The 26625-nt window shown below is 45.6% G+C and overlaps 1 long non-coding RNA gene across 1 annotated transcript; it reads right to left on the reverse strand.

The window, feature by feature from the left end:
* Nucleotides 1-1766: 1766 nt before the first annotated feature.
* LOC119391107 (uncharacterized) lies at nucleotides 1767-3579 on the reverse strand. Its single transcript, XR_007416004.1, has 4 exons — nucleotides 3453-3579; nucleotides 2700-2738; nucleotides 1876-1929; nucleotides 1767-1809 (listed from the first exon to the last, which is right to left on the reverse strand). It is a non-coding gene; the product is annotated as an uncharacterized LOC119391107 (long non-coding RNA).
* Between the last annotated feature and the right edge of the window lie 23046 nt (nucleotides 3580-26625).

Consider the following 26625-nt stretch of genomic DNA (forward strand, 5'->3'; position numbering starts at 1 on the left):
AAGATGAATACTTACCAACTAGCTGAACTGTTATTTTAATCCTCCGATAAGTGATGCGATAGAAACAAAAAAAAAAGAAAGATTTTGTTACGAGAATATATGAAGATTATCATTTAATTAAGATCCTTCAGATGCAAGAAAGAAGCAAGTTAACCGAAATCATACAGATCAATTCGTCAATGGGCAGTGTGCAGTAAATTTGCAGTGTGCCTCTTTATTATATTTGTTTTTCATTACTCTCTGAACTAAAGTGGCCTGGGTTATTATGGGTTAGCAGATGGTCACCTTCACGTCCAGCACCATTCTAAGAGTTCCTCACTTTCATGACTAGTTGGAACATACAAAAAATGTTGCTATATTGCGTATACGCTGTCGCACTGCTGTCATTGAAATTTTGGGAGAGCCATATTTACCAATAGTCAGAATGTTGATAAATACCTGAAGTTCTATTTACTTGAAGATTATTAAAAAAAGGTGTGTAACCATTATATTGCCACCTGCTCACCAGGTACGGCGAGCGCGATCCCGCAATCCGCAAGAATGGAAGATGTTTTGAGACAGCGCGTGCTCTCGCTGAGGGTGTTTTTGTTGTTTGGGCAGCGATCTTGCCAGTTTTGTGTGTGTCTCTCCACCGGTGCGGTATTTTATAGAGTAAGAACTTTTTGTAGCCCGTGACAACTGGTGGAGGTGTGGGGTAAACACCAACTGATGTTCCAAACGCCGTGAATCGAATTACAAAATAAGAAAAATTCCCATACACTCAGAAGCTTTATGTTTTGAGACGAGACACATAAACCTAAAGGTACAGAACGAAGTAAGGATTAATTCTTACAATTCACCGGGGTGAACTGTCCGGTAGTCGGGTTGAAGGCTACGTCCCGATAGACGATGTGCGTGCAGTGTTGTCGTGGGTACTGGATCGGGTTGTTCAGCGATCGAGACACCACGCACAGCAGCGGGCGTGCTTGTGTGGGCTGTCCTGCAAGAAACCAGTCATACACGAGAGCTATGGATAATCTTCAACGTTGCCATAACAATCATCCTTTCATGGACATTCATACTATCGCTGACTCTGTCGACCTTTGTGTAGTTCACTACGCTTTTATGTTAAGGCCGTACCCTTTGTTTATGTGACTTTTTGCCGGTGTATTGGTTGCAGTGAGTGTTCCCGTATAAAGCATGCACATGCGCTCTAGTTTCTAATTTGCGGTGGTATCATCGTCATCATCATCAGCCTATCTTACGTCTACTGCAGGACGAAGGCCTCTGCCACTGATTTCTGACTCACCCTGTCATGCGAGAGATGATTCCATTGTATGCTCCCAAATTGCTTAATTTCGTCGCTCCAACTAACCCTTGGCCGACCGAAGCCGCGCATCCCATTTCTTGGTATGAATCCCGGCGCTCTAAATGACCATCGGTTTTCTGTACTCTTGACGTTTTCTACACACGCGAGAGGAAAAGATTAGCACAAGTGGCAAACGCCGGAGCGGGAAACTCGAGACACTGGGCATCTTGCTCTCCAGCATGACACGAACAGTATAGCAGGCACGATCTACTTGATAAAGCGGCAGTGGCTGCAAAAAGGTAGCCCGTCCTAAAGCACGAATTCCAGTTGCCATCCGCGATTACTGTTTTGGTCATCGGTCTCCTGTGCTAATTTTCTTCCGCTGCGACTGTACGCCCTGTACCGCTTGATGCAATGTCCTTCACAGCACTGTATAAACTAGACGAAACGTTTGATAAGGAAAAAGGAATGCCTTTTACCGTTTTGTGTGCCAGGAGTGTTCAGCTTGTCTTGTCGGCCCGCTAGAATGAAGAAACGAGTTTTTATGGCTGACTGTGCACTTCGACAGAGCGGAAGGAGCGGCTTACCGGCGATGCGTCCGTCTGCCAGAGAGAAGCTTCCCGAAAAATTGGACCAGGCCCCTGAAACGAACGAGCGACAGTAGAAAAAAAAAGAAAGGCAAGGAAATTACATAAGTTTCAATCAGTCTAGCTTCTACGACATTATTAATATTAACTGTTGGGGTTTAACGTCCCAAAATCATGATTTGATTATGAAAGACGCCGTAGTGGAGGGCTCCGGAAATTTTGACCACCTGGTGTTCTTTACCGTGCATCTAAATCTAAGTACACGGGCCTCGAGAATTTTCGCCTCCATCGAAAATGCGGCCGCCGTGGCCAGGATGCGATCCCGCGACCTGCGGGTCAGCAGTCGAGCACCATAACCGCTAGACCACCGTGGTGGCTTTCTACTTTAGTTGTGTTACATATGGTAAAGGAAGTTTACGTGATCGAATGTACAAGTATTTCGCAAAGACAAGGAAACAAAAAACTATCGAAGTGATGAGATGCACACGAGTCACATATGGGGAATTCATAGAAACGAACTCAGTTGGTGGAATTAAGACTGACAGTCCATAAAGTATCTGCCGAATTTTTTCCTTAAAAATGTTTCGTCCACAAAGCCTTCTGTTTTTCGTTGAAGGCCACTAAAAGCAGGCGTGCTGTTCGAAGGGCTGTGATATCTATCAGAACCTGCTGAGTTACCTATGCGATAATAACCTTCCACTAAAGAATGGCTTGACCTTACTCGCCATGTGCAATAACAACAGTCTGAGTCAATAAAAAAGGACTAAAGCTTTAGCATAGATCCTGTATTTTAGTCAAGCAATGCATGTTGGCCAGAGTCTCACCTGGCTGATGGGCGTTCGGCACAGAAGGGAGGTTGGGACCTGCCACATAAGAGAAAGACAGGAGATTCGAATCTTTCACCTATAGTTGTAGCGCTTATTTATGCCTCAGTTGATGCCCACACTAGGTAACCGTAGTGTAGCCCTCCTTTGGTAATGGTACATCTCCGTAGTGGTGTTTTATAACAGGATGAGTCATTGGTGCTGCGATGATGAGTCTGAGTTCTCGAATGCTCCTCATATTGAAACTCCGCCTCGAGCCAAGGAAATAGCTGACGTGGTCAGTACCCATTGATATAAGGTGTTAGTACACTTCGTTGACATTCCTGATACTTTCTTGAGGAATCTAGCATCACCATCTGTCGAGGGGAGGCGTAGGATACGGTGCTCTTTCAGACATGCGCATTTCATATTAAACGATGACCCTTTATCACCGGCTACGAAGTGCAACATTGTTATCACTCGTCGAAAGGCGTGCCTTCTGGAAAGTTATATCCGACTCTAAACAGGGTACATGTACGTCGCAAATAGCCGTGTACGTTCTAGAACTACAAGCGATTGCATTTAAATGTACGATGCCACGTGTGTAGATAGCCGGCACGTTTACCAGTAGGGTTTTCTTCTCTTAAGGTAGTCGCTGAATAGCGTGTGATTTATCTCCGGGGGAAGTTTTGAGACAGCTGTGATCTGCAGTCAGCACACGCAACCGAAACAGCTCAGCATGTCAACATGTCAGACAGGACACGGTCAACTCACGTGCGGCTGTCGATAGTCCGCGCTGCTGCTGCTCGTCCTTGGGGACGCCAAACAGGACCACCAGCGCCATGAACACTGCGCCCGCGATGACCGCAAACAGCCGGCACGACAACAGGCCGGACTGCCTGCGAACCCCGCACAGTGCCGGTCTGTATAAAGGCTCGTTCACAACTGCGACTAGCACCGGTCGAGCGACCGTTGGCGGCTGGTGGTAAAAAAACGACTCAAAGCGACCGATGTTCACACCTGCGGGCGACCTATATGCGTCACCACATAGAATTCAGGTCTGCTCGTATATAGGTCGCATTGCCATTGCGCCGCAAAGTAAGCTGACGTCCTGTGCCTGCGCACGTGATTGGCTCAGAGCTTTGCGACTGCAGTTGCGCGACTGAAAAAATCGAGCAGTGAGCGACTGAGCCAAAGCAATCGCTTCGCTACCAAAACGGCCACTTGCGACCATTTGAGACTATAGCTTACTCGCGCAACCGATGCTAGTAGCCGGTATGAACGAGCCTTAAGGTTTACAGGAATTAGACATAGGCTAGTACGTAAAGTACACGTAATATTTCAAAATGAGCACTCCCAATAAATAAATACAGAACATTGAAGCATTTAGCGGTCGTGGACGTAAAACATTATCTTGGGCCACGCAACCGCAATTATTGCAACAGCGCAGAGGCATCAGTGTATAGACGTTATTCTCATCTGCGATGATGATGGATCACTTGATAGTTTTAGGAATAAGATTACCTGCTTTAGAAATAATTCGTGTTATTTTGGCGTGATAATTCCTCTGTGCTAAGTAGGAGTCTGAAAACTAGAATTGCTAACTATTTAGAGGATTCCATCGGCCCACTGCGAGGTGGCTTTTTTGCTTAGATAAAATTCATGGTATCAGCCCCCCCCTCCCTTTTTTAACATTATCTCGCCGGACTCCACCTAATCAAGCTTTGCATTTACGAGAAGCACTGAAAAAAACTTGGACGCCATGTGGTTTAACGTCACGCATTTGCGAGCTCGCTACGGTTCTAGCAAATCACTGCCTGTGGAACGTGCCAGTGGAACAAACCGGAAGCGAGCTAGCAAAGATAATTTATCTATCTTTGCTACCGTAAAGTGCAGCGTGACCACAGGGCGTCAGCAGCTTTCTCACTTACCCGTCATCTTCTGTTCTCTTCTGAAAAAATAAAAATGAAGGGAAGGAAGTGTTAATAAGGATGTGGGCATGATAGGACAAGATTTATCCACAAACATAGCCATCGTCAGCGTGATTGTTTCATATGGCAAAGCTACGCGCACATGACATCATCGACACAGAGAAAAAAGTCGGTGGACAAGATAGTCACGTTAAGTGCGGTGCCCCTAAATGATCTAGTGAATACTACTGGAACTTCTAAGATTAACATAAGCACAAAGACGCAGGGCTGAATATACTAATATAAAAATGTCCGCAATCTTCGAACGTTTACGCGATAGTGTCGTACGTCTAGCATAACCAATTCCGTGCGCTCTACAGTGACGCGTACAAGGGAATACAACCGCCGCTCACTGATGACGAACCACGCCGAAGCTCTTGCCTTCCTGAGAATGGGAACGCAGAAGTGGTTAAGTGTGCATACGACAGGAAAGACTCACCTGCGCACAAAACTGTCTAGTTTCTTCTGAACCGCTTCTGCGCTCCGCTTCGCAAGATGCTACCAACTAGCCGAACAACCCACAATTCTCAAGCCGTTAGCACCAACGACCTACGCGATACCGCCAAAGCAGTCGTGCGTGAAATGCTACTTAAGCTGAAAGTAAGCGACCCATGGTACGACCGTAAGAACCCCTATCTAGCAGCCTTCAAGAGCGCTCGTCCAAGTAACTCGATCGGGTTATCTGTTTCACGCGCTCTGGCATCATATTATAGGGGCGTGATACCATGCTCCCGTATAACGCTACCACATCTTTAATGACAGTGGAGAAAAAAAACATTTTCCGTGTTAAATAATCATAATTGTTGGGTTTTCAAGTCCCAAAACTACGATATGATTATGAGAGACGCCGTAGTGGAGTGCTCCGGAAATTTCGACCACCTGGGTTTACCTAAAGTGCACCTAAATTTAAGTACACGGGCCTCGCGCATTTTTGCCTCCATCGAAAATGCGGCCGGGATTCGATCCCGAGACCTTCGGGTCAGCAGTCGAACACCATAACCACTAGACCACCGTGGCGGGGTATTTTCCGTGTGAAAAGGGATATGGTCCGCGTATACGTGTGTTGTCTCCAACGCCCATAGCTAATAATAATGAAATTTTACGTTACAAAACCACGATAATAGTATGGCAGACGCCATAGTGGAGGGCTCCGGAAATTTCAAACCCCCTGAGGTTCCTTAACGAGCAGCTAAATCTAAGCACACGGGCCTCTATCATTTCGCCCCCATCGCAACACGGCCGCCGCGGCCAAGATTCGATCCCCCGACCTTCGGGCCAACGCCCATAACTAATATTCGTCGAAAAGCAAGGAGGCAAAATCATATGAATTTAACAGAATGATTGTGCTTGGTCTGTTGCAGCACGACTTATACCCGCCACACTGATTGGCTGACCACTGGAAGCCGTGTCGGCACGCTCTTGCCATGTCTGATGGTCTCAAATATGGGAGGAATGCAACTGCATTGATTCCCTTGCAAAATCGGAGGGCATAAAAAACCTGAGCACGTACGTTTTTCGACGGGGCTGTCCTGGCGCTGTTCGGCGGCGCCGTCGGCCATGATGCCCCCGGTGTCTTCCACAGGCTCGGTTCCAAGCCGCGCGCCCCGCCCGAGCTTCCGCAGACACGTGCGGCTAGGCCACGCGCCCCGTAGCCATTTTGTGAACGGGCGCCCCCAGCGGTAAAGCGTTGTAATAGCGAGAACGAAGAAGCTCATCTTTTAAAGCAAGAAGACTTACGCAATAGCACAGCGGCGAAGTTATCAGGTGTCACATGAGCACAGCTTCGCGAAGTTCAACGCGGCTCCCTTCCAAGTTTCTCTCAGGGTCTTGGATCCTGGCTGTACATAAGAGAGAGAGTTTGTTCACACGAATTGTTCTCGTGGTCGAAGCACACGACTCATGATGATGGTGATGATGATATCCTCTTCCTGATTACACCCGCCCACAAAGGGGGATGAGCCAAGAACCGGGCGGCAGGATGTTTAATGTAAACGCCGATGAAACTAAGAAACACTGGAAATTTAGATTAAAAAGCTAGCGCAGCTTGCAATGGATGCGCACAGCTAAAGAGACAGCGAGGCTGACGGGCGCCTAGGCTGTCCACCTAGGTGCATAGGCACCTAGGCTGCTGCTGTTTCGCTAAGTTTTGCAAACTTTATCTTTGTTGTTTACTATATTTATTTTCATATCTTCCCCTTCTCTCTCTCTCTCTGTATTTCTCGCTTGCTCTCTGTTTCTTTCTCTCTCTTTCTTTGATTGTTTCTCTTTCTCTATTTCACATTATTTCTATGCATTCTAGCTCCATCAGTGAGAAGCCGCTTACTGAAGGAGCTCGGAGGCGACCCTTGAATATGTTGGTTGCAGGCATACTTGTCACTCGTTTCAAGTATGTCACATTTCGAGGCAATTTCCTTAAATGCAGGGAGGCAGTGATAAGGATTTTGCCCGGTAGTTGAAGACTCTGGGGAAACAGGTCGTGGTCTGATGCTTTGCTCGCAGAGTTGTTGAAGTAGGCGAGGAAAAAAACAACCAAACAAAAGAGGAAAGCGAAGAAAGCTGTACACTTAAATTATTTTATTTTGTTTAACGCCCGAAACTAAACAGTGACCATTGAGGGTCTAATCAGATGGACCCATTGAAATGGGCCTCGAAGAAGTAGGTTTTCGTGCGTCACTTGCAAAGTGGTGAAACCGGCTGTCCAAACGTAACTGTGTTACTTTCGTCGTTTTCATTCATTTTCCTACACAATCCACTATTCTGAGAACACCAGAGGGCGTCGCGCGAGCCACGACGAGCAATTGCACGCGAGCGCACGCAGCTGGGCTCGAGACAAGAAGAACGAATTGCGCCCTGTCGTGCGGACGCCCAACTGTTGTGTACAGCACCTTGTACGACGAGGCAGCCTCAAGACGTCGCGATGATCGGCGAGAAACCTCGCGGTAACACGGGGAAGAAGATGTCGTCACGACAGCTGAGTCGGAATGCATCGCAAGAGGAAGTAAACAAGCCTCAATCGCCGAATCGATCTCCGACTCGATCTCCGATTCGATCGCCAACTCGATCTCCGATTCTATCGCCTACTCGATCGCCGCCTCGATCACCGTCTAGGTCACCGGCTAGATCACCAGCTAGATCACCGGTTAGATCACCGGCTAGATCACCGGCTAGATCACCGGCTAGATCACCGGTTAGATCACCGGCTAGATCACCAGCTAGATCACCGGCTAGATCACCGGCTAGATCACCGGCTCGATCGCCTCCTCAAACTCCTGCTCAATCTACACCCGTAATCGTCACCACCAATTCAGCCGTAGGCAGCACCGTTCACGGCCCTGGTTCGCGCTCGCCGTCTCTGTCTCTCGTCCTAGGCGAGATGCGGCGAGAGCAGGCGAAGGACAAGCGGCGCATCATCATTGGTTCCGCGCTGACGCTCGGCTCGGTTGGCTTTATCCTGTTGGTGCTGCTCGTGTGGATATTAAGCCCGAGACCACACATTAAGCCCACTACGATCGCGGCTAAGGCGCCGAAGCGGGCTGCCGCCGTCACCTCTGGTCCGCCAGCTCATCACCGCAACGACTCCCACGTTGGCGAGCAGGATGAGGAAGCCAGCGACGACAGCAGTGAGCGGCGGGACTTGAAGGTTTGGCTGGGACGGCATATGTACCGCCATTTGTAGGTACGGATGTGGAACTGTCGCCTGAGTCTGTAAGGTGGCAACGAAACGGTCTGCAGGCGTTGCGAAGGCCAGAATACAAGGAACGTGTTCAGAAGAGTGCTTGCGCTTTTCTAGCGCTCGGCGGGAGAAACGCTGATGCCAACAACGGCCATGCTTCACTACTGGCCTATCCGCCACGCCACATTTCGCTCTATCCCAGTCCTTGAAAGGTCACGACTCGGCCTTGACCTGTGGATAAGGAGTGAATGCATGGTGCCATGGAAACTTCCATAAAACTTCGATTTGGTCTATATTTAACGCATCATATTTAAAGTACCGGTACTTGTTTCGTCCCTTGTTTGTGGTTATTCCTGGGCTGCGCCCAAATAGTCAGCTGAATTATTCAGAATTAAGGCCTTAAGTCTCAAAAACACCTTGAGCTAGAATTGTTCGTAAGATATTTCAGCCGACAGCTATGCATTAGCAAAGGTTACGGGCCAGTAGCAAAAACATATACGAACGAAAAGCCTTGTGAATATTTATTGATTACCTTGAGCGGTATCCTGCCATGCGAGTTTCTGTCGGGATCCCTACGCAGCTATGCTGTAAACCGGTCGTACCAACTGCGTCGAACCAACTAGCCCCCATAGAAGATTTACTCGCATGCTATAAAGTGTTTGCTTTTGTGGATGAACGCGCTTGCGATATGTTATGAACCGATTCTCGAATGTAGTATACATTGCAGGAAATGCTATAGTAGGTATCTGCACCGAAATAGTCCTGTGTATTTTTCTCATATCGCGAAAATTGTTTGGTTTCAGTAACGTAACTTGTAAAGTTTTTATGCAGACCATGCGACTGCATCGGTTTATTGAGACATTCTTAACATCGTCGTCCTCTTCTTCTTCCTTGGCCCCTCCTTGCTGGCGTTAGCGATGTGGATCGCTACACTCTCCCGGCCGGCTGTCATTCCCCTTGCGCTGGTAATATGGTACCACGTTTCCTACGGACGCCTCTTCCGTCCTTCCATTTGGTCCAGTATAATACAATGTCTTCAGAAGTCCTTGTTGCTTAGCCGTTTTAAACAACTAAGTACGGACCAGTGAATGAACTTTTGAGTCCAACCCTTTCCTAACCAATATCATAGACCCGGGATCGATATCTGGCATCTTTGTGCTATGGCGACGGTCAAAATTCTTCTTCATGGTACTTCTGTATTTCTTTTGCTGTAGTTGGCTCTTTGGGTGTTCCTTCAAAGCAATCCTGTCAACTAAGCCCAGCTCTTCGTCAGCTGGTAACCAAGGAACCGTACCAAAGGCGGCAAAATGTGGGCTGCACCCGATGCCAGCGGTGTAGGACCTGTTATGATTCCAAAGCGCTCTTCCAGCCTCCCTTGAATTCCGGGTATAACTTGAGGTACATTTTCAGGTCTCTTATCAAGCGTTCGGCGAGAGAGTTAGCCTCAGGATGATAAGGTGCTGGATATCGAAGCGTAATATTTCTTTCATTGGCCCAATTGCGCAACTTTTCACTTCTAAACGCTGGTCCATTGTCCGCAACAATGATCTTGGTATTCTTGAAGATTTCTCTCTCTAAAAGTGCTATAACGCAGTTGGCGTCTTCTCTCCCCGCTTTGGCGGCCGCAAAGCGCGTGCACTCATCCACGGCGACCAGGAAAGCTTGGGTTCGTTTGACACCTTCACTTTTCTTTTTAAGTTCAGCGAAATCAAGGTGAACGACTTCGAATGGTATAGCTGAGTATTCTGGCATGACCATTCTGTTTCCGCGTGGTTTGTATTTTGATTTCACCATCTGACACTCATGACACGTCTTGATATAACTGGCAACATCTGCTTTCATGTTGTTCCATGTAAATCTCTGGGTGAGCTTGTGGTAGGTCTTTGAGAATCCATCATGACCTCCTGAATGTGGACTGCTGTGATATAACTTCAGGACTTGTGACACTTTTGTTTCTGGGACGCACATCTTCCCATTTCGCAGTTCCATTTCTTGAGTACCCTCCCAAAGCTTCATCAAGTTAATGCTTTGTTTAGGAATTTCTTGCGGTACGTGGAGACGTGATAGTGCGTCAGCATCCTGGTGCTTCTGGCCTGGTCTATGCATTATATCGAAACTAAATTGCTGAATTTCGCTCACCCATCGAGCTATTCTGCCTTTTGGCTGTGTAAGTTGCAATAAGTACGTCAACGCCTGGTTATCAGTGAACAGGTTGAAATGTTTACCTTCCAGGTAACTTCTGAAGTACCTGAGTGACATTACGACGGCTAAAGCTTCCTTTTCTGTCGTCGTGTAGTTTTCCTGCGTTTTCGTGAACGTATAGGAATAGTAGCCGATGACTTTAAGCTCTCTCCCAGGTTGCTCGTTTTCGTCCCGTTGATAAAGAATGGCGCCTGCAGCATAGTGAGATGCGTCGGTGTATAGTTCGAACGGTAAATCAAAGTCAGGCAGTGTCAATACAGGGTCGGATGAGATTACTTTGACAAGTTCCAGGTAGCTCTTCTCACATTCGTTGGACCAGACAAATGGAATTCCTTTCTGGGTCAGTGCGGTCAAACATTTTGTTTTTCTTGCATAGTCTTCTATGAACGCGCGGAAGTGACCGGCGAGTCCAAGAAACACTCGTAAAGAATGCACGTCATAGGGCTTTGTCAGCTTCTTGATACGCTGCACGCTCTCCTCTTTTGTGCCCTTGGTTCGGCCGTCGAAAGTTCTTCCCAGAAAGACTACTTTCCTGCAAAAGAACTCACTCTTCTTTATGTTGATTTTTAGTCTAGCAGCGCTAAGTGCCTCAAGGACTTTCTCTAGGTGCTCTCCATGATCTTCCCGTGTTCTTGAGTATACGATGATATCATCCACATACACATTACAAAATATGCCGATGAAGTTCTTGAGGACTCCATTCATCATCTTCTGAAACCATGCTCCAGAGTTTTTCCATCCGAAGGGTAGTCTGTTGTATTCATAGATATCGAAAGGGGTGACAAATGCAGTAAACTTTTTCGTATCTTCTTTCAGCGGCACCTGCCAGTATCCTTTACACAAGTCAATGCGGGAAAACCATTGACATCCCCCAGTCTCGTCAATGATTTCATCAATTCTTGGCATTGGATAGGGGAAAAGATCAGTTTGTTTATTTATTAGTCTGTAATCGGTGCATAAACGAAATGACCCATCTTCTTTCGGGACAATTGTAATGGGCGAAGCAAAGGATGAAGTTGAAGGTCTGATGATTCCCGCTTCCAGCATCCCTTGGAGTTCCTGCTTCAACCAGATTTTCTTGTCGTGACTGAGGCTATATGGCTTTCTCTTGACGATAGTGCTGTCGCGTAATAAGAAGGGTACCTCAATGACCGTTGTGGCTTCCGGGTAAGAACCAATGCACAGAAGCTCTGGAAACATCAACGGTACATCTTCTCCGGAAGATGGCTTACGATCAGCCCTATCAGCGATATGAAGCTTACCACACTCCGTCCCAATCGTCACCACATCGTTCCAGAGGATATTAACTTTCATCCGTGTCATATCAGGCCTTGATAAGATAAAATCAAAGTTGACTTTGGGAACTACCATAGCTTCAACCTTGAATTTCTCGCCTTCATACTCTAGGTAAACTTCTGTCCATCTATAATATTCTCTACAAGAGCCATCGTAGCCGCACACACGGATATATTTTCCATGCACAATGTTGCTAGCCTTGACGAGGCTCTCGTTGATTAAACTGACAGAAGCGCCAGTGTCAATCAAAACTGACAGAATTCGGCCATTGACTAACATCGGGACACTCAGTATTCCAGTCTTCGTGAGAAATACTGTTTCCTCAACAGTGCACCTTTCTCGAGTCAAGTCTTGACACCGCTCACATAATTCCATACTGGGATGATGGCTACATTGAGTGACATTATCAGCTCCCTTCCATGACGATGTGTTCTCGACACGGTAATCATCTCTGCTGATATTTGTCGCCTTATCAGGTGTGCTATATTCTGGGGCTGTTGTATATTTCAATGCCAAGAGTAGCTCGTCCATAGAGGCGATCGACCTTGCTTGCATCTGCCTTTGGTAATACCTTGTCATACCATGCATGACAAGAGCAACGATTGACGAGTCCGCCAATGTTGGGTCAGCTACACGAAGTAACCGCCACTTTTCTAAAACATACTCCCTGATGTTAGTGCATCCCTGTCTGTAGATAAGGGCACTATTCCAAAGCTCTACAGGATTCATCTCGAAAGCACTTGCAAAGCTTTTCCTCCATGCTGCCCAAGAAGTGCTTGCATGAGATATTATTTGCAAGTCAAACCACTTCCGTGCGTTCCCACAGAGAAAATGCCTCATATTAAATATGCGGTCTTCATCGCTTGTCCACTGGTTTCTGGTACATGCATATTCGTAAAAATCCAGCCATACAGTGGCGCTTGAATTGCCGTCAAACACCTCAGGCCTCACATAAACGTCCTTCTTGTCCCTCGTATTTGCAGCTTCAACAAGAAGTCCTAAAAGCTGCTCCTGCTGTGTCATATATAGCTTCTGCATTTCGAGTAATGCGTTAATGACACCTGAAGTGTTGCAATGAGTGCCGCTTGTTGGTGTTCGTATTTCAAACGCCGGCGGAGCATTTAGCAAGTGAGGCGCCAAATCTTCAAGAGGCATGCTCACAGTCACACTACCTTGAGTGACGAGGCCATCAACGGTAGCTCCGGCGAGATTGGCAATCGTCTGCAGAAGACTCGGAGTTGTAGTGCCCTCCTGCAACTCGACGTATCGCTGGCCATCTGCCTGGAATCCCACGATGAGAGGCCGCTCCTGATGGCGAGTGAAGTCGAACTTGATCTTCATTTGCAGGTTCTTGACCTCGGCTGCGCCAATGTAAAGTTTTTATGCAGACCATGCGACTGCATCGGTTTATTGAGACATTCTTAACATCGTCGTCCTCTTCTTCTTCCTTGGCCCCTCCTTGCTGGCGTTAGCGATGTGGATCGCTACTAACTTAACTTAAACAACCAACAAGACGTCGAAGAAAGAGTTGCTTTAATTATTAATTTAATTGTTGGCGTTTTACGTCCCAAAACCACGATACAATTTTGAGGGACGCCGTAGTGGAGGGCTCCGGAAATTTTGACCACCTGGGGTTCTTTAACGTGCACCTAAATCTAAGTACACGGGTTTCAAGCATTTTAGCCCGCATCGAAAATGCGGCTGCCGCGGGCGGGATTCGATCCCGCGATCTTCACGAAACGAGTAGTTTTACAGCGTTAAAATAAAAGAACAATTTTCTAACGAAATAAGTACAGTCAAGTCTCTAATGACTGCTGGTGACCGTGGGCGCGTGCAGGGTCCTCCATTACGGGGAGCCAAGTTTCTTCAGCGCAGTGCCGGCTTGAGCAGGGTGCGCTATGGTTCTGTTTGTGTCTGTAATTCTTTTTAGTGAGAAATTTTCTGTACGGAACCATTTGTTTTGACAATGTGGGCAATTAGGGGTAGGGCAGAGAGTAGGGTAGACTTTGTGTCGAAGAGATGCGCGCGTGTCGTTCTGCCGTAATTGACTTTCGCGCCTAGCACAGATCTTCGTTACGTTGAGCCACGGTCTTGGAGGCTACGCGCCCACAAATTGCGTTTGATATGAGCCTGTACAGATGGCGCGACACGTCCAACAAAAAGAAAACGACCGAAACAGCCCGGACTCTTCTTCGCCACGTAATCTATTTCTTCGCGGTATCATGTTTGTATCTGAGGATTACATGGTTAGTAGTATTTTTTTTAGATTAAGCAAATACTGTACTGACGACGTACTCTACTTTAGAGAATAATATGTCGCCTTGGAGATTTGTGAAAAATGTCATGAGTGGAATTTTATATACAGGTTATCGAGTGCTAGGATTTGTTACCCGGTGGTAGGCAAAGGCGGAAAAGCAGAAAGAAATGAGCTGAAAGACAGTGAAAAAAAAAATACGGAGAGATAATACCGCAGCTTGAAACTATAAGTACGCACTCGTGCGTAAGGCACGTGTCACTTTTTTTAAATTCCTACCGTTATTGGATTCTTTTTTGTCCTGCTTTAAAGCTGTGCTATCTAGTGCTTATGGGGATACAAAGTCTGCGAGTTGACGATGACTGTTGTTGTGTAAACGTGTACTACATTTCTTGCCATTAAAATAAATGCAATTTTTCGATCAGCATGGTCACTTCTGCCATCTGATTTTTTCCTTTATGCAATTATCGACTTAATTTATAATATTTTTACAGTTTATTATTTTATAATTACAATTGTTATGTAAGCATCATTTGTTGCCATTAAAATAAATGCAATTTCCCGATCGACAGAGACATTTCGGCGACTTGATTTTTCGCTGCATGTAATTACTTACTGAGTCGATTATTTTTCTTGCGGTGTCTGAAATGCCCATGTATGATGCTTTACGAAAAGCGCCGGAATAAAATAACATGTTGGAATGCAAAAATACCTAATGTAAAATCCCTCTACTCACCACTGATCCACTAAAATGAAGAAGGGAACACACGGCCGGCAAACACCAATTAGGATTTCTAGGCAGAGGTAACCAATAACTGAGAAAGAGTTTAATGAACTGTCGGGATTAAAGCAGTATTAAACACCGGGGCTAAACATTTCATCTTCGCTGCTTAACCATCTGTACGGAGAGCTTGAGCAGCGACTTTTAACATTTTGTGCAGCGTCAGAAACTTAGTAATTTTCACGTCATACACTTCCTCTTTCCGCGTACTTCTCGTACTTGTTGGAGTACAAGAAAAGTACATGCACGCGCTTGCTTTCTTTTGATTCGGAATTATGCCACTTCTCCGTTGCTCCAAACGTTGTCATCTTTGAGTCTGATTGTATGCGTCGTATATGAAGCTTGCTGAACCATGAAGAAGAACATACACTTTCGTCGGGTGACACGATAAGCAACAAGGGGCCCTAGCCTTTTCGAAGCTACGAGAGCAGTGAGTTCGAGTCTCGCGAACAGCTCGTTTTACAGGTCCCCGGCAGAGGGAGAAGCTGCGCTTTACGAGGTAATCGCTGAAGAAGCAAGGAGAGTCAGACCAGGTCAGTCTAATGACAGAGCCGTAAAAGGGAGTGAACCCCTATGACGACTGCAATCCGCGTGCCTTTATTTGGAACACCACTCGACTGTGTGCCCACCCCCACCAACTCTTTTTTTTTCTTATTGTGATCTCGTGCCAACTACACGTTGTGACTGCGGGCAGCCAGGTCTTGCGTTGTATCTGGAACTTCCCTCCAAGTGCAATAAACGATTTGGTTTTGTTTACAGGTTGGTGAAGTGCCAGCATCTGCCTCCGTTGCACCGGCAGCATAGCCTCGATCACGCAGTCGTTCAGTAGTCGTCTCTTCTGTGTGGGAAAGCATCGTTACGACAGGCAAGAACAAAGGGATCCCGCATTGGCATTACAAAGCTGGGTACAGAAACAGCCATGCTCGTAGAGTCCTTGCTGTAAGCGAGCGGCTGGCAAGACTCAGCTGCTGTTAAGGGAGGTCACGTTACGTCGTTCAACAAAAGGTAGCTTCTTTTAAATGACCAAGTGGCTAATAAGTTCTACGTAAACAAGCGTGTGTAGAACCAGCACAATATACATAGCAAAGAATTGCTTCTGTTATTTAGTAACCATATTATTGTTTCACTCTAAATGAAGGTTCCAAACAACGGATTGACAGCTTGCTGAATTTTAATCGCGCCTGCTGCACTTTAGGTCCATTCTGTTCAAATTTTATAAATTAGAAGAAGTTTAATCGCTTAAGCTCTTTTACTGTACAGGACTCACATGGGAGCATGGGACGTGTGCGTGTGTGTGTGTGTGGGGGGGGGGGGGGGGAGGGGCACTAAATTACGTTCTTGAAGAATCGGTGACTGATCTGTGTTTTGACTGTCAGTACCCCTGAGAGCGCATTATATATAGGGACTTGGAGTTCTTTTTTTGCAAGGTTCTTGTTCCTCGAGTACTCAGGTAAGGACTTATCTCAGCTGGAGGATCAGAACAGCTAACCTTTTCCTTACATGAACCATAAAAGATGCTGGCTTTCATAAAAAGCTCGAGCACGTGCCCTCGACATATCACGCAGGCTTCACGAATCGCAACAAGAACAATAAAGTCAGAGCACCCAGGAAAAGCATACAAACAGAAGTGGTGCCATTCCTACTTTCGAGCGACAAAAGCAAGCTAGCAAAAAATGGAGAAAAGGGAAAGAAATTCGGCAAGCCAGCATCGCGATGGGCCAAGGGAATAAATGTCCAAACAATTCTTCGTTGTTGATTTTTCCAAAGAGCGGGAACATATTTCTTACTTAAGACCACCGGACAGCTTACATAAGCCCATTTTTGTCGATGGCTCAGAACGACAACCCTTAAGCCTCACTTCCACTCGCCGTACTTAGCCAAAGCAGAGAAGTACAAATGACGGTGGACAATATTCGAGGAGGCGCGCACTCTGAAGTGGAATCCATGTCACAAAGAAAGGCCGCTTATGTAAAGAAAAATTCAACGAAGCGTATTGTATACCCAGGTTCCGGGTCTCGCCACGCTCGTTGCATCTCTTAACGTTTTACCACTAAGCTGATCGAATCGCTCTCTACGGACGCCTAATCCACAAAGTAGGGGCAACGAGGCGTTTCAGCAGAGCGCTGTACTGGAACTTTTATCCACGTGATCTTTCTCTAGATACAGGTGGTTTCCTCAGAAACACATTACGTGAGGCATACGCTGGCCTCACATACACAATTACACCGATTAGGCAAGCTGAATTATGAGGAAATTTAATCATACTGCGGATCTTTGAGTCCAGCGGGTGGCTAGTCCCAAGACAACAATCAGAATACGAAAACGAAAGCAAAGTGCATTCAGAGCAAGCAATGCGCTCATGATCATTGTATTAAAACATGGGTCCTGGAAAGCGTGTTTTCGCACAATCGATAAAAGAAAGAGTTACACGCTCAATTAGCGGCCTCAAACGTTTACGTTGGATGTCGTATTCGGTGCCTCCCCTTCTTCCTTAAAAAAAGTTTCGATGGGAACAATATTCTGGAATTTATGCTTCTCGTGCATTTCCAGGAAGTGTGGCATACTTAATAGAAGGCGACATTAAAGGTATGACACGCCGGTGACCGAGAGTACATGCGTGAGCGACGGGCAGGAATCTTCAGACGATCCAGCAGTGTGCAATTAATAATCTGGCTAGCACACGGTCCGCAGGAACACGAGGCCGGCAGCCGTAATCGATACATCAATGTCGAGTCTGGTCTATTTACCGCGGATATCTTGGGTACAAGCACCACAAACTTCGCCTCAAATATTCATATCAGCGTAAGATAGTCATGAATCTCTACGGCATTGGGGTTCTCTAATGTTTTTTCCCGCGGAAATAAAGAAGCGAACTTGAATAGTGAATGATAGCCTAGCTCACTTGTATAACAACTACTTGTAAGAAGTTTCGAGGCCATAGAGAAATTTTTCTGTCTTTTTGCTTACATAAAACGAGAAAGATAGCTAGACTTCATGTCGTGTTTCCAGAGCTGAGTCACTTTGCGTAGAAAAGATTCGCCGCAACACGGTCATTAAGGCGAAAAGCCTTAGATGCCTCATCACACACGAAAAGTGACCGTCGGCGTCAACACGAGTGATGGAAAAAAAATAATCGTTATGGAATGACGTCACATGGGAACGTCATCATGACGTCACAGATCGCAAATATTTGTGACATCACAGTGACGGTCACATGACGTAACGTCACATGATGATGTCATCACATGACATCGCGGCTTGTCATAAGTGGGACGATTCTGGAGGCACGCGGGTGCAGAAGCTTTTGGCGGCGGGAGGATCAATACAATCGACTCAGAAAAAGACGAAAGAGATGGCTTTCACCTTGGAGTCATCTTAGGCAAATTCATAAGGGACCTTGCCGTTTTTTTATGTTTATTTATTTGCTTGCAAACTACACTTCGCCATCTTTTTTTCCCGCCCTAATTCACAGCTGAGCACTAAGGACCGGCTTCAAATCGACTGAAGGTACGATTTTTCCGAGCTGGCGGTCCTATTCTTAACGCAATAGCAAAATGGTTGCCAGGGAGGAATGGATGAAATCACCCGATATCAGCCCACCGGATTAGGCCGAAGAGCTTCTAAAGAGAACGCCGTGAATTCAATAAATACGTTTTCTTATCTGTCGGAGTACTAAGAAGCGTGAATTTTGCGAAAAAGGGAGGCAAAAACGCTTCGCAGACTTTGTCAGCCATGAAAGTCGCGCTCTGTAATCGCGTTTTAAAGGCTTAGCAAAATTCGGTTGGAAGATTTTTTTCAAGTACAACCGCTGCGGCAAGCGGACTCAATCCGTACGGTTCACGGGATTAGACGAAGATGCCTTTGTTTTGTTGATTAAGAAGAGAGAGAATTATTAGATATATCAAGGTAATATAAGGAATATTAATACAAAAATTATATTAGCATGACGGAAACTAATCTTCTTATTGTATAACGGATAACTGACTGTGAATACATGGGAGGCCAATTTATAACTCACTATTTTCCTCTAAGGACACAGTGCTGTACTTGGGTTCTCTATGCATCGGCAAGCTTATTAAGCTAAAAAGAAGGTCACACGCAGCGTAGAGGTTAATGAACTTTAATACGCTAGGGCTGACTTAATTAAAAATTAACGAAATATAAAAATCAGTGAAAACCAGCAAGGTTTTCTGACTTGGAAATATCTGCTGCTTCGGCTACAGATATAGAAACGTTGAGTAGCATTAATCTGATTTATGTGTTTCTTACTAATTTGCACTTGACATTTTTTATGAGGCGTTAGCCTATAATACTTCACTAGTCCAAAGAAAGGAGTCCAGAAAGAATTTTCTAGTTAACCTTTCAGGCCCACTGATTCTAATTGGAAACGTAAATTTGTAAGCCAGTCAGCAACCACCTGTTAAACAAAAGCTGTTCATTCTCAAGAACTCATATTTAGCATCTGCTCTACATATGCTGCTGACCTGGTACACACAATAAGGCGGTAACGTGTGAACGACAAATAACAGAGGCGGTAGAGCTGTTCAAGCATTTCGCTGAGTGAGCTTCTTCTTTCACAGTTTAGAGACAAGGCATTTATTTTAGTTCTGCGTCGAAAATTTGAATTTTTGTTTAAAATAACCGAGAGCTGAGCTAGTTGGTAAGTATCATGGTAAAGAGACAGGGCGTGCGAACACGGACCCAAGAGAGAAGTCAAGGCACCGCAAACGCCGTGGTGAAACTTTGGCTATTGGGCATTATTCTATCCCATAAAAAGTAATTGTTTAAGTAATAAATTAACTAAAAATATTCGAGTAATAGTAAATACTAATTATTCATGAAATCATTTCGGTTATTAATTTCTCTTCACTGAAAAGCGTGAGCACAGAATTTTCCTTTTATTGGACTATACCATGATCATGTGCATCTGAAAACGTAAAAACCAGTTGCCTACATTGAATATAAATAATTTGGTCTTGAAAGGGTCAAGCACAGGTTCCAGTCTCACAGAAGTAGCGCAAATAAATCCGCTGTGCCCAAGAAGAAAAACACTATGTTTTATGATAAGGCCCTTATCAGGAAAAAAATAAGTGATAAAATCGATGCAGGCTTCACTGGTAGCCTCGTACCCGAAAGATCAGTGCGAGCTAATGAGCCAGGTACGGGACGCAGTGTGAAGTTGTGTAGCCGCCTACGTTGGGTGATGAACAAACTTTGTTGAGTATGTTGTTAAGTTAAACATTTCTTGTGTCGGGATAAACTGTCTCTGCGGCGGTTGATTTATTCCTGGCAATGTGTGAGACATTTTATTAAATAAGGAGGCGTGTTGTAGCTATTGTTACACTGACGTATTGGCGGCTTACCGCTCGCAGTCATGAAAAATTTTAGTTGGACGGATGGACGGACAGACGGACACACAAAACGCACTGTCGTGTATATGACAGGAAGTGCTTTTGTTTATTGCCGCCATCTGCTACTCGTCCATTCCTACACGCTCCAAGGAAAGCAGGGGGTCCTCCACCGTTCCTGTTCAACTGACGTTCATGCTACTAACTACGCAGTATATGCGTGCCATATTATTTAACGAAGCGAGTTAAAAAAGCGAGTTACTTCCGCTTTTGGTCGACAGCGACACCAGTTGACGCTTTTATAAGCTTATCGCTTTCGGCATCTTCATGGTCACTCGAGTCACTAGAACACGACGGAAGAGATGCCATTAAAAAAACGTGTGTCCGTCGTTCTCAAGGACTTCACATTTTATTCGATGTCGAGAAAGACTGAACAGTAACTTAAACTAGACTGGCCTGCTACGACAAGAGAAAAAAAAAAACCTGAGGCGCGTAGCATTGGAGATCCGGATCAAGGAGACGATGTTTACGGAAGCATGACGACAGCTCGGAGACACCATCAACGGCAGTGCGCGTTCTGAAATGGAACCGCAGAAATTCACTCGCGAAAGACTGCGAGAATAGCACTATGCTTTTATGTGCACCATGCCGGGAAACTAAAAGACTCTAATCCTAACAATCGCGTCCTTTGAGAGAGTGGCGTGTGCTTGTGAGAAAAAAAAGCTCTTTAAAAAAGATCAGCATAGACGAGAGCTAACTTGCGAAAGCGACTGCTCTATAGCGCACTCCAGAATAGCTGTAGAACGCAGTCAGACCCCTCTGTTGCAAACAAACTTGTTCTGTAGTTGTTGTTGGTATTTAGAAGTAACGTAGTGGCACGAGCTTCCTTTAAAAGGAAGACGGAGGTCTGCTTACTGCGTCGCCAGTGCTTTAAGTGCCAATTAAACTCTTAGCAATTATATTCGATGGATTCGACCGTAAAATACACTTTTAAGACGTCCCTAACGTTAGATCGAAACCACTTTATGGGATATCAAACTATAGATCCTTTCAACACAGCCGTTACATTTTTTTCGGGCTGTACGGTCAGTTGCTTGCATTAAGTGTCCCTGTCTCCCCTTTACAACCGCCAAGACACTGACGCACGCACACACATGCGCGCACGCACAAATGCACACATGAACAGTCATACGCCTTATCTACGAAGTAAATCATGCTCTGTTAGAGCTAATTGAGAACAGCGACATTGTGAGTATGAAGGCGCTATATTTACTGAAATATGGATGAACCTGCAAGGCCGCGATGCATAAAATGTTGTCAAATTGGAAAAAATCCGAAGAAGAGGCTCAGTTAAGTGCCTGCACTCCTACTGAGCGGCCCTTTATTCGTTCGCAGTCTGGAAGCAAATGCTATTCAAGGTACATGTTGCTTCAGTATTTCCAGCAACGCGCTGCAGGCAACACCCATGGAGAAAACGGCCGACCGCCCAATTTCGACGACGTGTGGGATAGACTTTCAGTCGAGTCTTCAAAGTGTCCGGTCAACAGTGCGGGCTAAAGCAGTCCATTACGCTCCGGTGAACAGCACTCGGTTGATTGGAAAACCCCTTGCGCAAACAGCGACCTACTCGCACGCGACGGCCATCGTCAATGTTTGCACAATGCGGCCCAACAGCTAATCCGCCGAATGGTGAATTCAAACCACCCGGCGCGCGTGCCTGAAAGTTAGTTAGGACGTGAAAGGAAACACCGACAAAACGCTGAAAGGTGACGGCATGGCAGCAGCGGCGGAGAACCGGAGGCGACCGTTTAATTTTTAAAGAACTGAGGAGGGTCATTGTGCAATGTTTGTAACTTTTTGTGCTCATACAGAATAAAGTCGCAAGTACATTCTCGTAATTGGTATTTCACTCGTCCTTTCTCCCTGTCTAATCAACTATGTGACCAATAAGTGTAGTTCGAGGTATCCCCTTCAGTAATTTATTGTGGAAGGCAGCAGCCGTGACCATTGTCAGCGGGTGTAATACGCAGAAATAGTTCTGTTATAATGTGCTTGCTGTATACATGTATACTTGAGAAGACACGTTGAAGGTGCTATGAGTTTAGAATGACAGAAAGTTTACTTATTTGGTAAGATTCACCTTAAAATGTGGTGGGCGTGATCCAGATGTGTTGAACAAACGTTATGTGTGAATTCCTTAATGACAATCCGATGTTTAGGATATAAACTTGAGTAAAGTATTATATAAATGTTTTGCAGTGTGTTCAGAAATTGTGTTGTGTGTACTTAGGACATGCCTGTTCCGCTACTTTTAAATTCCGTTATCTCTTGTGCTCCAGTGAGGAAAGGCCTAGTCAATAGGTTTAAGCACTTTTTTTGCCTTACCTTGTGGGCAAAACATGTATCTGTTATGCCCGAATAAAACAACAACAACAACAACACACAACAACAACAACAACACACCAACACCACAACAACAACAACAACAAACAACACAACACAACAACACCACCAGCAGTGTCATCGTGAAGGTGATATTGACGGAATGCATTTGGTGCAAATTTCTCTCTGAAAGCCGTCACATTCTCACAATCCTTAGCCGATAGTAATTTAAGAAAAAGCAGTCTGAAGGTGAAGTATGAAGAAAGAACTGGAGAGAAAAGCGCAACGGAAGAAGGTGATGACCATTATTGCAAGTTCAAGAAGCAGGCGTGCCAATCAATTGTAAACCCCCCCCCCAACCCAACCTCTACTCCTCCCCCCATGTTTTCTCCCTACCTTCTCGAGCAGGACACCTATGACGGAAGATGGGCGGTCGAAAATCGAATCGTCATACTCGCGTGCCAGCACACGAACGAGGCTTACCAGCACGCAAGAAATGTCCTTTTTCCTCCATGGCTCTTGTTATCGATGTCGAGGGCAGACAGCACAACGACGCCCAGGTAATTACGTTCCGAAACTATTGCCTTTTCTCGCAGGCCCTTAATCAATCTCGAAAGGAAGACAAAGGCGAGAAAAGGTAGAGGAGATAACTCGACATTCTGTCCTTACGCGTAACTAGATGATAGATAGATAGATAGATAGATAGATAGATAGTAGATAGATAGATAGATAGATAGATAGATAGATAGATAGATAGATAGATAGATAGATAGATAGATATATAGATAGATAGATAGATAGATAGATAGATAGATAGATAGATAGATAGATAGATAGATAGATAGATAGATAGATATTAAATACAGCAGCGCAAAACATTATGTGCGCGTTGTACCTTAAGTTGCATGTCCAAAAGATAGTGTGAGGCCAGAAAACACAGAAGGGCCTATTCTCCGGACCTCACTTAAGAGATACGAAGTTATGAACTTTAGTAAAGGTGAAACAATCAATATTTCGCGCAACAAACACGAAGACGTCTCCAAAGTTGCCCTGTAACGTACGTCCTCTCATGCAGCATCATGATCATCACGACCACCACCATCATCACATCATCAGTAGCAGCAGCGAAGCATGTTTTTGTCCCATTGTACGAAGTCTGTGTGCGCCGGGCAAGGGTCACAGAGGACCCATCACATCACACACGGATAACGGTGAACATTGACTACGCGATAACAAGAAGTTAAAAAAAAATGTACGCGCAAAGCATGAAACGACGTTTCTATGAAGGGCACTATGTAACTGCCAAAACTGGCGCGGACGGCAATAACGTCACGGAGCAAAAAAAATGCTTGACAAAAGCTTGGTATTTACGCAATGTGTCCAGCGAATGTCATGGCAATCACAAAGCTTTGTTGCCAGGCGAGCTAGCTGCACAGTTTGCGTACAAAGAGGGACGGGAAGGGGAGGGGGCGCCTGATATACCGTCAACGGAAAGGCAGCAACTGCGTCGACGAGCTTTTATTACACGTAGAAAAATATGTGGGGCTCAATCTAAGCTCAAGCAGTGCCACTTCATTGCGGTAGGAGGTTGTGCTTATTACTTGTGCGATCTCCTTCAGACTAATACGATCTGATAGAATAATATACTTTCAATTGGTCCCTTCTACACTCTAATACAGGTGTCAGACGGGCACTTCTGATCGCGATTGGACCTGATCCCGATGGAATTTCACGTTCGCGATTGGCTCCCTTACGCAAGCTGCAGAAGGGAGCCAATCATTGTTGAGAAACTTGATCCTAATAGGGCTTAATCGTTGTGAGCAGTGCATAGTGTGACACTAGTATCAGAAAAAAGAGTCCTTTGACTCTTTTTTGGAGTCCTGACTTGTCACGTATATGACTCTGTTTAAGAGACACGTGGACTCTTTTTGGCGATCGTTATCGTCGGAGAGCCATGCAACCCAAGAGGGAGTTAACGCGTCATATAAGGATCATAACTTGGTAAATCAGGAGTTACCGTAAAGACTAATAGATACTCTATTTTTATTAGAGTGCAGCTCTTGAAGCTTTATACGCTTTGCTACGCGCAACGAAACGTTAAGTAGACGTTCGGTGCCATTACTTCACATTAAAAAATAAATCATTCCAACTTTTAATGATGTGCAAAAAGTAATGACGCAACGCAAGGAGAAGAAAACAAGAGGACAGGAAGAGCATCCCCTTGTTTTCTTCTTCTTGCGTTGCGTCATTACCTTTTGTACAGTTGAACCAACTAGCCCAAACAACATGTTTATTAGCCAACTTTTAACTCGATAAGAATACTAGAGGAGGAAGAGAAGGAGAAGTGTTGCTGTAGGCGAATATAGCCTTGCAAAGATTGTCTCCGCTGCTCGCCCTATAGCGCCACATGCCAAATGCCGCACATTCTGAAGTTCGTCACCTCTATAGTAGCAACACGTTGCGTGCTATGCCGGCGATGTCGACCTACACATTTCGCCGATCACATTCGAACCTGGTATCACGGAAGAACTTTAAGAACGGCCATAAGATCTCTTCACTATGTATCCAATGTCCCCGAAGGAACAAGACACCACTAGCACTTGAGCGTGGCGTGACGTTCCGATTAAATTCACGGGTCAACATTTTACGCTCTGCTTCGAATTCGCAACACTCTAATGAGTAATATTTAATGACACCTTGGCGCATGACCTTGCACAGAAGGAGATGTCGTGCTAAGTCCTGTCTTATAACGCGACGCCGTAGTTTACAATGACAGAACTGTTGATTTGGTTTAATAGAACGATTATCTACTTTAAGGCGCATATTTCTAAAAGGACGAATATTTAGGTGCTGTTTGTTGTTCAACTTCGTAATTACGAAGAAAACAGCGCATGCAGCTCGTACATATGTATGGGCGTGGTCTTGATGGGACTGCATATAAACCGAGCTATTATATGTTCGCTGTTACATCTGTAAGCTATTTGGCGACACAGCATGTTCAACAAGTCCGCCGCGATGGTGTAGTGGTCACGGTGTTCGGCTGCTGACCCGAAGGTCGCGGTTCGATCCCGGGTGTGGAGGTCGCATTTCAATTGAGGCGAAATGCTAGAGGCCCGTGTACTGTGCGATGTCAGTGCACGTTAGAGAGCACTAGGTGGTCGAAATTTCCGGAGCCCTCCGCTACGGCGTCCCTCATAATCATATCGTGGCTTTGGGACGTTATACCCCAGATATTATTATAACATGTAGAGGAAAACTAAGCTACTTGCAACATAGTCACTACGACCCGTTCTTGCCCGTTACATTGTATTTGCGTCTAGTGCTTGTATAGTACATACCAACACAAGTTAAAAGCATTTAGCGCGCTAATGCTTCTAACTCAACCCACCCGCTAGCTGCAGCTCTAGCGTGTGGGTTGAGTAAACTTTTCTTTGAAAGCAGCCATGGTCATCAACATCTGGGAGAGCTTGCCGATAAAAATTTTCGCTTTATAGGTAACTAAACAAAAAGTTACTTGTGCCTGCTTACAGATAGGACACGTCATTCGCAGAAATCCGTAAGAATCACGTTGTTTCGCTGGTGAAGATCAATCCCTTATAGCGCGTCTGTGAAGGCGCCAACTTTTTACTGGCAGCTATCAAAGCGGAAACGGCTGCGATTCACGAGACACGCCGATCAAATAATCGAGGGGAAGCGAGAACAGCGCTTTCAGCTCTGAGTGACCAGCCATCTCTTTCGACCACGCAGCTCGTCGTGAGCGTCGGCGTGATGGCGCTGACATTTCGGGAAGCCCAGGGGCGCTAAGCGAAACTCTGTGTTCTGCCCGCCCCAACAAACATCGAACGCCGCAGTTTTTCTCTACAAATTCGCTGCGCCTCATCTCCCCAGAATCAAGCGTTGCTGGGAAAGCTATAACCCTGAGTCAGCCTGCAGCCAGGGGTTGTTTGACAACAACGCATTCTTTCGGGCAACAACAATTTGCTATCGACCGGCGCCTCCGATATAATGCGGCTGGCTATATGGCGATTGGTGATATCACAG

Source organism: Rhipicephalus sanguineus, chromosome 4 (assembly GCF_013339695.2).
Source record: "Rhipicephalus sanguineus isolate Rsan-2018 chromosome 4, BIME_Rsan_1.4, whole genome shotgun sequence".
NCBI lineage: Eukaryota > Metazoa > Arthropoda > Arachnida > Ixodida > Ixodidae > Rhipicephalus > Rhipicephalus sanguineus.